This window comes from Megachile rotundata, chromosome 13, assembly GCF_050947335.1.
Source record: "Megachile rotundata isolate GNS110a chromosome 13, iyMegRotu1, whole genome shotgun sequence".
Lineage (NCBI taxonomy): Eukaryota > Metazoa > Arthropoda > Insecta > Hymenoptera > Megachilidae > Megachile > Megachile rotundata.
This window is the reverse complement of record NC_134995.1, coordinates 4,757,178-4,772,359: the sequence shown is the minus strand read 5'-3', so window position 1 is coordinate 4,772,359 and position 15,182 is coordinate 4,757,178. Positions and strand designations below refer to the sequence as shown.

The 15,182-nt window shown below is 27.1% G+C and overlaps 1 protein-coding gene across 3 annotated transcripts in view; it reads left to right on the top strand.

The window, feature by feature from the left end:
* The first annotated feature begins 686 nt into the window (after positions 1-686).
* Positions 687-15,182, top strand: part of ZnT63C (solute carrier family 30 member 1) — a 32,964-nt gene continuing 18,468 nt past the window's right edge. The window contains exon 1 of one of the 3 annotated variants that reach the window (XM_076538676.1): positions 687-1,438. The gene's annotated coding sequence lies outside the window, so the exon portion shown is untranslated. Of the gene's footprint in view, positions 1,439-13,364; positions 13,557-15,182 lie in introns of those variants that run through there. The other 2 variants (XM_012280766.2, XM_076538675.1) reach the window with 2 other exon arrangements.

Below are 15,182 nucleotides of genomic sequence, written 5' to 3'. Positions count from 1 at the left end.
AAAATCAGTTGCACAGCAATCATTGAGTTAACTTAACTATGAACAGTGTTTTCATGCACCTCTACCTGCAATCCTTTGCTAAATTGACTGTAAACATAGAGAGTTCCAATATTTTCTATAGATAAAAGACTAACATAGTATTCTACACAGAATAGAACTATAGGTCACGAATATATCCGAAGTTGGAAAGGGACCAAAGATGATACGAGAAATTAATTTGTCATAAGGGAAAAAAATAAATTGAAATATAAAGAATAAACTAATAGGAAAAAGCTCCTATTAGTTTATTCTTAAGTAGATAATATTTTCGTTTGGTAACAAAATTCATTATAAAAAGAAATCAATGAGACAGAAAATAAATGAAAGAAAAAGAGTAAGACCAAAATTGACTATAAAAAGCTCATGTTATTTTTGAATTACATAGATATTTGAACTTATTAATCTTTAAAATAAATTTAAAATATATTTTTTGACAACAAATTATTGTATGTATACATTAATTAACAAACACGTTTATTATGATCAATTAATAGTTATAACAATTATAAATTATTGAAAGTATAAAGATAACATATTTCTTAAAATATAAAAAGAATATAAATATTTTACTATTGAATAAATGAAATATGGTTTAGAAAGAAATATAAAACGGTTGGTGAATTATTTAAGAACACCCTATAAACATGGGTAGGTGAATCATAGAACAACCTATTGTTTTGAATGTTGATTACCTATTATACATAGCTAACATTAATCTGACAACTATTAAAAGGTTAATAAACACTGACACTTTAAGTAGCTTTAGACCATTGAGACATTAGTGAAAAGAGTGATATGTAATGTGTAGAAATATTTATTTATTTTAGTAAATTAAGAAAAAAAGGAACACTATATTTTAAATTTCATAATTTCTTACGAAAAATCTGTTCTACCAAAACAAACAATTTTGTAAATGATAAAATATGCAAGTAAAAGTTATAATAAGGAAAATAGACATTTTTTTATATATAGTCGATAAAGTTAGATCAGAGAAAAAAGTTCATTTTGATAGTCAACTTCAGAACAATACATATATCATTAGAGGAACTGTTGGTAGTTTTAAAAAAGTATGATGGGGTTTGAGCATCTATCTTTGTCGTTACTTTATCAATGGTAATTGTAACGTAATGCTGTGTAAGATTTCTATCGAACTGTGGAATTAAGTGCGAGGATCCAGTGTATTTTATTCTTCCACGTGGTTTTGTCAGAAATGTATTAAAATGAATATGTCTCGAAATATTCAGAAAGAATTTAATCTCCTACGTTACTAGTGCAACATGGCTTTGTAATTGTGGATACACATCAATACTGTGTAACATGTCCATAAATAGTTTATATTGGTGTTACTTGATGCAGTTTTGATACATTGTTTCAAGAATTTTAATATTTTATTATAAAGGTAAGTATATACTGTTAAGTTTTTAATAATTCAATAAACTATATAAACACGAAGCAAATAACCTTTATACAATTCATAAGTTGTATTTATATTTTTAACTGTTATTTTATTTTTCTTTGTGATTAAATTGATGTGTGATTATAGAATTGAGGACAAAAGGTATTAGTAATATAATGGTTTCTAAGTTTTATTGTCCAAAGCAGCAAAATATTATTTAATAATTAAATTCACAAACAATTAATTGATATTTGGAATTCAATCATATTTTATTTTTTGTATTTATATTTTACGCAAAATTGTTTTTAAATGAGTTAAGGTACATAATGTAATGACTATTCATTTTTAATTAATAAATGTAAATTTGAATAAAATACAGCTTTAAATGTTATAATGAAAGTAAAAACAAATATGTATATACTTTGTCAAATTTATGAAATTTTAGCTAGAAAATATGATTATTGAAAATAGTATTAAAAATAAATGATCATAAAAATTGTTTTCTGCATAATTTTTTTGTTATTATGTTAATAATTGCACTGTATTTCAATTTTATATAAAAATATAAAAAGATTATTTATGTATAAATACATATTAGTTCTTAATTTAAAAAGAAATCTATTAATTTATGTAGATTAATAATTAAAAATGGATTAAAAATGGTTGCAACTATATGTTGTTAAATATACAAATCACAATCAGTATGATTGTTCTGAAAATTTGATATTTTGTTTAAGTTATATAAAAATTTACAATAGCAGGTCATAAACTTTTGTTGAATGTATTTTAACGTAAGGAAAAAACTCTTTACAGTTTTGTTATCATTGAGAAAAATATTTTGCTTTTTTGAACAAAGAAAATTCTTTGCTTTGTTACAATATAAGTTATGATTACAAATATCATTACTATAACCATAACATTTTTGAATTCTTTTCCATTTTTTATTTTACATAACGTTTGTAAGTATTGCATGCCTTAAAATATGCATTTGTATTATAGTTATAATAATATAAAAAGAATTTGTTTAAAGTCTACCAAGTTAAGGTTATTCTTTTGTTATGAACTTCATTCATGTTATGAGAGATTTAATGATTAATAAAGTTTACATTATTTTTTTAATGTATTATAAATATCTTTTTGGTATTTTTATTTGTTTTGTATGTAACTCCGTAAAGAAATGGTGATAGTATGTATATTCGAATAATATGTCAAAATATTAAATTAATAGGCTGCTTGTATTCAACGAATTGAGATAAAGATAATTCATTAATGTAATATTTGTAAAAGAAATTTATATACAATGACTATATTACTCATGATCTTTTAATTATTTAAAAGCAGATATAGTAAATTTAAAAGCTTTCATAGAAAGATGCATATGTTTTTATTAATAAATAAAATGCAGTTATTGAAAATTTTAACTAGCTGAAAAATTAAATATTTACCAATACCATAATGATGTATAATCATAAATGCTTTGTACATATATACATTGCATATATACATACATAGAAACATAATTTCACGAGTAGCAAGTCATATCGTAAAGTGAAATAGGCTTCAAATAATATTAAGTTTTTTGTAACTTTGATCATATAAAATGGTAAATCAATCGCACATTTGTAATATTACATACTAAAACTTTATTTGACATATATAATTTTGTACTTAAACTTTCACATTAACTACAATATTGTAGAAATTTAACATATTAAGATATGTACATAATATATGTATCATATTATTAATATACATTCCTATAGCAATTAACATACTGTATTGCTCTTGTGGTCCAGTAAAAATTTATTTAAATACTTTATAATTCTTTCACATTACATTTATAAAATTTTAGATTATCATAATACTATTCTACATAACGAATCTGATACTCTATAATTTTTTATATTCATTAATGTATTGCATACATTTTTTCATTTTACAGTCTGTAATTTTACAGCATAAGAGATAATGTATCATTAGCAAAATTTATTTTTAGTTATTTTGAATATTTATGTTTTCAAATAATTTATGACGTATAAGTAAGTTTGTCATATATCTTTCATTGCTTCTTATTAAAGCATGCAGTAAAAAGTATACAGAGTATAGAAGATTTTGACAAAGTGTAAACAATGTATGCATAGTGTTATTGAGAATTTAAATAGTTTATTTAATATTCAGAATTTGTTTTCTAACAAATGAAAGTTGCATAACAATTCATTATCTTTATTATTTTGCATAAAAACAAGCACTTTTAATTAATAGAATTTAGGGAATAAAATATGATTTATTTAATATAATGTATAAAATATACATTTGACTAAAGGTCAAAATAAATTCACTATATCAGAAATGTGATTGATATCTACAATGTTACTTTTTATCATATTTTAATCTAATTTTGTGACATTTACTATCTTTTTTCAAATTGTATTAATGTTATAGAGTTATCATAGATATAATGTACTTTATTATTATCACTCATGTTATAAGTATACCACTTCCTGAGGAATGATACCACTATAGATTTTTCTTATTAATTTATCTTCATACTGTATGAACATTTTATATTTTTTTAATTATATAAAATATGCACAGGAATGTTGAATAAAGTTGTGCAGTTAAATTTTGTAATAAACGTATTTTATAAATTGGAAAAATAATATTTAAAGAAATAGCTTAAAAAATGAAAATGAATGTAGTCTAAAATTAAATTTAAATTGGAATTTCAGTATTCCACCGTCCGAAAGTTAAAAATATTTTTCATTCTTTATGTTCTATACAGGGTGATGCACATAAAGTGTTACGAACCGTTACATCCGAAACTACATTAACTATCGATTTCATTTCTTTTGCTAATTAAATGAAGGTTAAAGAGGAACCTACTTATCTGTTAAAAATAAACGAATTATTTTAAAAAATTTTTCAATCGGAAGTATTTCACGAACTGTGGAATTTTAACACCTAATGCTTACACAAAATATTTTAGTACAAATATGCAAATTTTAGCTTTTGAGTTAGGGTGTACTAAACGCTTTTCAAATTTGAAATTTGATTTTCAAAATTCGTCATGATTAAATACAAATTGGCTGTCGTGACAGAAACATTAAGTAAAATGGCTGGTAGTATGCGTCATATCTGACGAATCTTTAACATCGATTTTCTCAAACACGAAGTTTTGCCTGAAAATATTTCACACTAATTTCTTCATATAGGATCATTTTCCTTTTATTTGCATGTCGATCGCTATCTTACTCAGTATTATCTTTAACATTATTTTGATATTAATCTCTGAACGAGTACTATACGATACGACAATAAAAAGATTTGACTTAGGAGTTTGAAGCCAAGGTCAATTTTACTGTAATTTTTCCTTACAGATCTTCACCGATCTAAAGATATAGAATAACGCTGTGATCGTTGTGATATTTCAAATTTCTTGTACACTTATGAATCTAGCATAAGGATATGTAATATACTTAATATAAACAGTATATAATATACTGGTTAGCTCATAATTGGCAGTACAACCGAGAAGTACTACGTCCAAAAATAGATCGAATATGTAAAATAAAATTTTGCTATGTAGATTTGTTTCCGAGAAATCTAAATTTGAGAATTTCTTGAACTATTTATTAGAAAATTTATTTATAGAACGAAAGATAATTCAGTTCATTCAGTGATTCAGCCATGAATTGTTATAAATGAATAAATGTAATTATTAAAATTGTTATAGTATATTATTAGTCAGTATTTTTTCACATTATCATTTACATAATTTCAAGTAAATCTATACGGATGTTACTATATAAATAATTTTGTGAAAAATAGTGACTGATAATACAAGTGGAGAATATTAATAGTTACATTTATTAATTTATACCATCTATTAATACTAAACAGATGAAAAATTTGCTGAAAATATTTTGTCGTAATAAAATTTTCTTACAAATATTTTTTAAAATTTTTGAATGCAATTTTCCCGAAAAGTTGTATATGAACAAATTTTATTGTATATTTTTGACTTACTTTTTTATGTAGAATAAACCTGTTAGTTGTATCGCTAATTATGGGACAACCTGTATAAAATATGCATTCTTGTAAAGGCTACAAAAAAGATAGTGTATTCAGCAATACTTTGTTGTCTTGTAAATATATTGTCCTATAGATACAAATGTTTCATTGCTTAATATTGTATTAATAATATTTTCCTTTCGTTACAAAAGAAATGCAGTTATGTTTGATAGCACATAAAAATTATTGATCTTATTCGAAAATTTTCAAATATATGTTTGTTTTTAGTTAGAATTAATAATTTTTAAATTGAACAATTATTTTTCCAATAGTATTGTAAGAATTTTTCCAATCAGAATTGATTTTAAAAGGGATAGTACTTATTTCTCGGTAAATGACATGATTCACTGTTTAACGATTTCTGTGATCATCAGTAATGTCATCGGTTTTTCCAGTCAGTTCCGGTTTTCGTTTTCCTCGGTAAAAATGTGGATTCAAAATAATACTTGAAGAGGAAACACGTATTCTTTTGTTCAAGTGACTTTATTTATGAATGAATTATGATAAATAATAGCTATGATATAATAATAATTTAAATATGTTTTTTATGAATTAAACGGTAAAATAATATTAGAAATTTATGTTAGTTGATTTATTAGCAGTTGAAAAGTAATTTTTAGTGGGAAATGTTAGTTCATATTTAAGAAGATTAGTAAACAAGACTGAAGTATAACAAACTAACGGTAACTATACGTTCATTTTTTGGTAGCAAAATAATTTTTAAACCAACCATAATTTTGTAGAAACCATTTTAAGCAGTTTTCCTTTTTTAATCGAAAAGTATTAAATAAAGATGTTTTAAGTTAGGGTAAATACATACTGGTTAAATTTTAATGAGGTATTTATAAAAATTCTAATAATTCATCATACTGAATAAAAATGTACAGAGCCATATATGTTAAGTTTATAGATTAAAGTTTCTCGTTAAATAAATTAGCAAAAGTTGTGTTAATAGTGATTATTCAAACGGGGGTATTATATTAAATAGTGATAAATCGAATAGAAATCTACAAAGAAAAAGTTTTTTAAAAAGTAAGATCAAAATTAATGTCGAAAAAGGAAATGAACTGAGTTTTGTGGGAGATAGACAATTGACCTTACCTTGTAGTACGAATAAATTTAACATACCTAAATTACAGAACCACAAAAATAAATCGAAAAATACAGGGTAATAGTGACATAACGACTTCAAATAAGTTGTGAATTATTTGAAATAAAAGTTTCAAACAAAAGTCGCATATGTTCCACGTAACGTATACGTATACCACTGCAATCGATTGTTGCTTGCTTTTTTATCGAAATGTGAAGGTCACTTTCGGCTTTTTAAATGGAACTGCATAATTCATTAATGTTAATTCTTAGGGACATTCAATGCAAAGTATAGTAACAATAAGATGTAAAGTGTAGAAGTTTACGAAATATTTGAAACTAAAATATTAGATATTTCACAAAAAAAAATTTGCAAATTGTTGATTGTTCTGTTAATGAGTAATATTCTTTTACATAAAGTGTTTCGAAGAATCAAGAAAATGTGATATAGCAGGAGTTTGTGTTTTTACCATAAAATGTTTGCAAGATTAAAAAATTTGTAGTCGCATTTAAAAAAGATGACCTTCATACCTCGATTAAAAAGCAAGATAACAATAAATTGATTACGGTATTATATCTTCTCCTTGAAACTATGTAGTTTGTATTAACAACATTGTTTCATACAACAAAAGATTTCAACTATCATTACACGTCTCACACTACTGAATTATAAGTTCACTTCATTTTTAGCTAGGTTATTGTTATGTATATTATTTTTCACAATATCGCATAGGAGTAGAATGCTATGAAATTTGGTAGTTTTTGCATATACAGTGAATTTTTAAAGTAAAATTTTATTTGTAGATTAGACAGACATATAAAACATAGGGTTTGTCAATAACCCATTTTTACTAATAACTTTTTTCATTAAAAGGTTTGTTATTTAAATAACCATTACAGTTAACATTATTTTAATAACCAATTGATCATTACTACCAATGAACCAGACAATTCAAGTTATAATGGTCTTAAGGGGGGCAATACCTTTAGAACCTTAAAAAATTACAAAATTTTTTTTTTTATAAAATAGTGTAACATCTTACAAAATTGTCTCAAAATTTTTAAGTGAAATACGAAGCCCTTTTGAAGTTATGGCCGATTAGCGCCGCAGGTATTCACGCGTTCAGTGCGGAGGACTGAAATTTTAAACGCGTTTTTCTCAAAACTACATTCTTAAAATTGGCGTGGCTAATAACTCTGAAACTAGTTTATCAATCGCGTTCAAATTTTTTGCACATATTCATGACAATAGGTACTATCTAACATATGAACCTAAATGTATGAAATAAATTGAACATTAAAGTCCTTTTTATTGCAAAACATTGCAAAAATTTTCAATAAAATTCAAAGTTTTTCTTTAAAAGCGCGCCATTTCTTCAATTTTATATATTTTGCATATTTTTGAGGTTCATCTACTAACTGTGAATGTTAGTTTTCGAAACATCGTTTGCAAACTTGCTTCAGACCAATATGTACAGGGTTTGTCCAATAAGTATCGGGACTGATTTTTTTCTACTAGTTTGGAAGGTCAGGAAGCAATCTCTATTGACTAGATCGATGCGGGAGGTTGTTATGTATAATAGAAATTTAGGTTCATTTGTATTCCACCATTTGTTTTGTTTATATTGTGCTTGAAGTGGAAGCGTATTTAACGTTCGCGTCGAGATTCAAGATGCAACGAACCATCGAGCAGCGTTGTGCCATTAAATTTTGCGTTAAGCTAAGTAAATCTGCTACGGAGACATTTGATATGATTCGTCAAGCTTACAAGGACGATTTCATGTCCAGAACGCGTGTTTTTGAGTGGCACAAAAAGTTCAAAAATGGCCGTGAAGACGTTGAAGACGAGCAACGCGTTGGACGACCGACGTCGTCCCGATCCGATACGAATGTCGACAAAGTGCGGGAAATTTTGAATTTTGAAACCACCCTACAGTCCAGATATGGCTCCCTCTGATTTTTTTTGTTCTTTCACATTAAAAGAAGCCTTAAAGGACATCGTTTCGGGACGATTGAGGCGGTTCAAGCGGCTTCGACGGAGTGCCTGAAGAGTCTTACGCTTGCCGATTTCCAGGGAGCGTATGAACAATGGAAAACCCGCTGGCAACGATGTATTGATGCAGGAGGGGCATACTTTGAAGATTATTAACTCAATGTACATATATCTTCAACGAATTTCATTTTAGGACATCAATCCCGATACTTACTGGACAAACCCTGTATATCTAAAGCTAGAACCCACGCCGATTCACGAGACGCGCCAAAACACTTCCAAGAAGGATTGTCTTAATTCCGCCATTTTTAAATATTTTTCAAAACAGAAAATATTCTGTAATAGGCAATAGTTACAATAAATTATACCTGAAATTTCGAAAATGCAAAACAAAGGTGTCCTATACAAAAAAATTCACTTATTAAATATCAGCTTATTTTCATCTGTCTAAAGGTATTCTTAACAAGATTATATTATATAATTATTATATATTATATATTATATAATTATTATATAATCAATGGTCTTCCAAGATTCTTATAGTAACTTTAAATATTTTAGTATTCCCTTTTTTCATTTGCGTCCTCTTTATATTCTCTTTATTAATTCGATTTACGAGCATTCCCCATACACGTTGAGTCACATTTATATGCGACGGACGTGCCATTTTAAAATTTAAATGTTGTGATGTCTAAATTATGTCGCTTGTACCGTGACGAATATGGGTATTATCCTATTAAAATGTGATATTTCATTTTTTCAAGATAAGAGAGCAAATATGATTATAAAATCCCTTGATGTCTTTCTCTATTCATCCTTGCGGTTGTTTCTACACATTAACAATATCTGCATCAAAATTATTCGTCGAAAAAACATAATCTCAATTTGAACGATTGTATAGTATAGATCATCACAAAAAGAAATTTAGTTTAGATGGACAGCTTCAATTTTTTTTTGCACGATATTTAAAAAGAGAAAATATGTATTTCGACGTGTCATTTGTCGCAGACAAAGAAACAGGAAAGCCCAAATGCATTTTGGAAACTCCTAATTATAATGATGAATAATGAAACCTTTCGAGGAATTCTTTAATTACGTTTACTTCTTTATCTTCAAGAAAATAATGAAATATCGCTCATACTTCAACCGCAGTTGCCAAACGTAGGGACAGGGTGACGTCATACAAAACTATGTAATGTTTTGTGCATACCATGTGGATTGTGGTAGTGATTTATGATGACATACTATTGACATGTTAACTGCCACACTGAAGCAAATTCAAAAATTTTTATTTTCGTCAAAACATATATTTTATTATATGTATTATTAGGTTGTTCGGAAAGTAATTTCCTTTTTCTCGACAGAGGATTTAATTGTATTTTTTTACAGCTACCTTCACATTCAAGCCGCTAATTATTATACATTTTAATAATTGATATAGCAAGGCTTTTTTGTGAAAAATTTCCATTGATTCTACGCAGTAGTTTTTGGTTGGTACCCCATTAAATATGGAAAGAGAAAAGCAGCATTTTCGGCATATTTTACTTTTTTACTATCGTAAAGGTAAAAATGCTGTTTGAGCAAAAAAAAAATTGTCAGATGTGTACAGAGAAGACGTATTAACAGAACGACAGTGCCAAAACTGGTTATTATTATTTATTCCGATCACTACAGAATTTTTTAAACGGTAAAACCTTCACTTCAAACGAGGAGGTGAAAATTTACTTACATTAATTTGTTGCCAGTAAGGAACAAAAATTTTATGAATATGAAATTATTTTACTGTCAGAAAGATGGTAAAGTGTATTGGACCAGAATTGACAATATGTAATAAAGTAAAATATTTATTCACTATAAGAAAATCGTATTTCGTTTCATGGAAAAAAAACGAAATGACTTTCCGAACAACCCAATATATTTATTTCTTATATATTATGTATATTTATTATAGTTCCAAGTAGACAATACGAGTATTTCCAATTAAATAAATGAATAAATTCTTAATACAGGTGATTCATATGCAAATTTAAAGGTTATTCACATATGGATAACAAAGTGTTAAATAACATTTTAAAAGCGTAATTTTTCTATCATTTGGTTTTCTTTTACGATACTACATAAATCTAAATTCATCTGATCAAGAACAACAGGTTCTTTTTACATCTTTAAGACGTGATTTAATTTTATATGTTGTCATTGTGGATTAGTATCATAATTTACCACGCATTTATGTGAACATAAATCATGGTAATGTCAGAGACCCTTTAATTAGAGTCGCGAAATAGTCAGCTAGGTTACTTACCTAACAGGTTACTTGAATAATAAACTTGATTATTCTTTATGTTCCTCTTACTATGAAATTGCGTACAGAGTACAAAAGTAGCATAAAAAATGCGATTATGTTTTAATATTTACAGATATATTATCAATTTGGTTATTTAATTTGAATATTAGTAATTGATATAGTTTTTTTTCATGTTGTCAGAATGCGTGCAACATTTATAAATATGCTTTTATAAGTGTTATTTCATCGACATAATGTATTATTAGTAAAATTTATTATTTTACTTTGTATTTTTCAATCTAAATCAATATTTGTAAATTTCGTGTATGAATTTCGCAAAAAAATGGTACATTTCATAATCGATACCGTAAAGTCGTGACTTTGATTAGAGGATTTTTAATTAGTTCATTCAGCTTTCTGTGACGTCATTTTGTTCCCACGTCCAGCAACTGTCATTTTAACAGGACAATGTTCCTATTCACCAGAGCGCAACCACACAAACGAGGGTCATAGTATTTAAATTTAATTCGATACGTTCTCCGGACATAAATGTCATTGAAAATATATGGAGAATACTAAGAACATTCATTAGAGAATAAAAAATATGAACAGTTCACGAATTGAAAATTATCATTAGAGTATTGGAAAGAGTTAATAAAAAGTTATTTGAAAGCCTCGTTGTGAAAGTCCAAAATTTTCAGTCAACCGCAATAAAGTATAGTTTTATTAAAATCATTTTCCATTGCATTAATTTCTAAATAAATTTTTTTATAAATGAACTTTTGTTATATCCGTAAATATTTTTTTATGAAAAACATAATAATTTATTGTGTATGCAAAACTGCGAAATCTATTCTATTTTTAGTGAACTTTAAATTTTACCTAACTTAACTTATATTTTTTAAATATCTTAAGCGTAATTAGGCAGACCAAGCAAATTACGTACATTTGATACTTATACTCTTATTAAAAATACAAATTTGTAGTCAATGAGCTTTACAGTTACCATTTCAACTATTTTAAGTGTGACTATGAACCTAATTGAAGTATTGTATTTGTAACTAGGGCATTTGAATATTTAAGTGATATTCGAGACTTACATAGAGTGATCGTAAGAAAGTGTAAACTTAAAAAAGATTACTTACTGTGGCTGTCTAATCATAAGTGCTAAATACAGTGTCTAAAGATAAGTGCTAAAATTGATTTTTAAATTAATTTTCACTTTTCATTATCGTTCGATGACCTCTTCGCTTCGCAGTGAATGTAAATGGTCATATTGTAAAATAAGTAATAACTTGTGGCAGTTTTAGTTCACAATTGTAATCTGAGGATTATTACTATTATCAAGAAAGATTACTTTATTAGATGCAGCTGTAACATGAATCTGCAGACCTTATTCTCACGTATTTAACCCATTTGCATCAGCGTATGTAGTCACACAATTTTCTTGATCATTATATACATACGTTCATTAAACCTTTCTCATCCGACACAGTTTTTTTTGTTCTTTTTATTACAGAGCTCTTGATATGAAATATCAAGACATGACATACGTACACGATAATCATTTTGTTATTACGAAAGAGGATAATAAAAAAAAATATATAAAAATACTCCAAATTTTTGGTCAAGTAAATCGTTTATTTATATTTTTTTGATTACGAAGTAGTTTTTTTGACGAAGCAGTTAAAATTTGTTGACAATCATCATTTTAATGATATTTGGTGGTCACTCTTTGCTATAGTACAAATGTATTAACAATTTTCGTTCATTACTCTAAAGTTTTAAACTTAACCCCTTCCTGTGCCATTTATTTAACAGATGCGTCAGCCAAGACTAACTATTCAGGGCTATGACATTAAAACGAACAAAGAAAATTAAAATGTTGTGAGTATTTTATATTCAGAGATCCTTGATAATGCAACTTATAGTTGGACCTAAATTTCAAGTTGCAGAATGTTCAAAATTTCAGTATGGTTTGTCACATTTGAGCTATAAGTATGTCACGAGTGAGACTCGTCAAAGTACGGGAAGGGGTTAAAATATTTAATCATTAATTTACTATACATTTTTAGTCCGATTTTAAAATATATATTTGACGATGATGTATATTTCACTCTCCCTTATAATATAAAAGGGTTAACTCCAATTATAGAGGTTCAAGTCAAATTATAATTTCCATCATCAAGGATTGCTGAAGTAAATATTGACATCACATTTCAACTTCCTTTATCTGTTTTAATATCATATTTGTGACTAATTCCGACTGACTTACCTGAGAAATAAAGCAAGGGGTTAAACATCATTAAGGTTCTCATTAAACTTTTTTAACATCCCACATTATTCTAAAATATGTATTTCATATCCTTGCCAATGGGAACACACCTGTAGCTTGCCATTTGTACGCAGAAAAACATCCCCATCGCCCCATTTTGTAAATAGCATTAGAATAGGAGGAAACATACCGTGCTTCGACTAAGATGGGTTTTACATTTGCGTCTATCTCTGTTGTTACTAGTAATAATCTTGTGTTGACAACCTTGAGCTAATATAGTTCTGAACCAATTCCCGTGTTTACGTTTGATGTGATACAAAGAGATCAACTTACGATATCGCTAGTGAAAAATGAAAGTTGATTGCACGTAGGGAAGATTGATTTTAAGATCGATGTTTTACTCCTCTCTGTGAGTACTAACGCTTTTAACTAACAGATATTACTTTGAATTAGTTTTGAGCGAATTTCAGTTTGTAGAATTTTATAAGTCAGGAAGGTGAGGCGATTTGTTGTATACTACAAACAGGCTTCTCCTTATCACACACAACTATGTATTTTAGAACATTACTTATTTGTCGTAACTTTTCGTTTCATTTTGAAACCGTGGATCGCACAATTTTTCTTTAAATAATTTTACTTGTTTATTTTTAATTAAAAATATTATTAGTACTGGTTTATTAGTTACATTCCCTATTGCCCTTGAAATGTCGAGGACATGATTTTGAGAAATTTTTGTTAATAATTTTTGTTAATAATCAAGAGACATTTTTGTTCATAATCGGTTTCTTGTAGTTTCTTAAATATTTGAAGTTCAAGTAAATATTTACTACTACCTTCCAAATATTAAAGACGTTAAAATGCATCATCAAGACTTTCAGTAACTTAAAATATCATATAAAATTTTTAATAACTTTCATAGGTTTCGGTTCTTAGTTTCAGATATATTTAGTTAAATACTTTGATTAAATCTACATTACGAATGACATATTCTACTGTATGACATCAGTTTGTCCTTTGTTAGGAATATTTCTAGTATAACACGCTTAAGCATACTATACTTCATAGTGATAGATTCGACTACCATAAGTGACATCATTTGGATTTATATTTAGCTGAATTCACGTGACGGCATAGAAATGATAACGGCGATATATTAGAATATACTTGGGAATACTATTCCTTAAAAAATAGCCGATGTAATGAACTTACATTAGTAGAATATGCCATATTGATACATGATATTTGTATCTCGAAAGTCCGCAAATTATTAAGTAATAAACATAATAACACAGTCAGTAATAAACTTTCAACTTATACAGTTGAAAGAAATAATTTTAAATTAAAAAAAAAAAATAGAAATAACTAAAGTTCAAATAAAAATACTTGTCACTTTGGCAATATATTTGAAGGTTATCGAGTTGGGCAAAATGTGCTCTTGAAAATATTTTTGTGAATTTTGCCGTCTTTTTTTGAAAATGTTAGTTACACCTGTAGAAAAAATTATTTATAATAATTGTCTTCGACAGCATGTATCAAGGTCAGAGATACTACTGATCCGCATCTTTACTGTATCTTTTGTAAAATTACAAAATTATGTAACGAAAGATTAATTTGTGTGGCATAAATCAATCATCACACTTCGGTAGAACTGACACACTTCGGGAGTTGCATGAGTACCATCTTTGTCAGTTAATTTCTCTGTTATCAGTAGATTAATTACCATTACATGAATATATCTTTTGTTTTAATTGATAGTACTATGATTATGTACAGAATAAATATAGGTATCAAATAGGTATAGAGAGGAGGTCGATAGCTCTGCGAGGCAAGTGAGGAATCATATGCGACTCGGGGGTAATCAGTTTGTTACCTCTGACCTACATTATTTAGCTAAAAGTTAATTACTAAATGAAGACAAATACTTATAGATTAAGAGTATGTTCTTGCTAACCGATTTTATCTATATGTACATTGCAAAAGAAAGTATTAGATTTACAAATATCGTGTTTTGATTAATTATCCAAAATTTTAAATA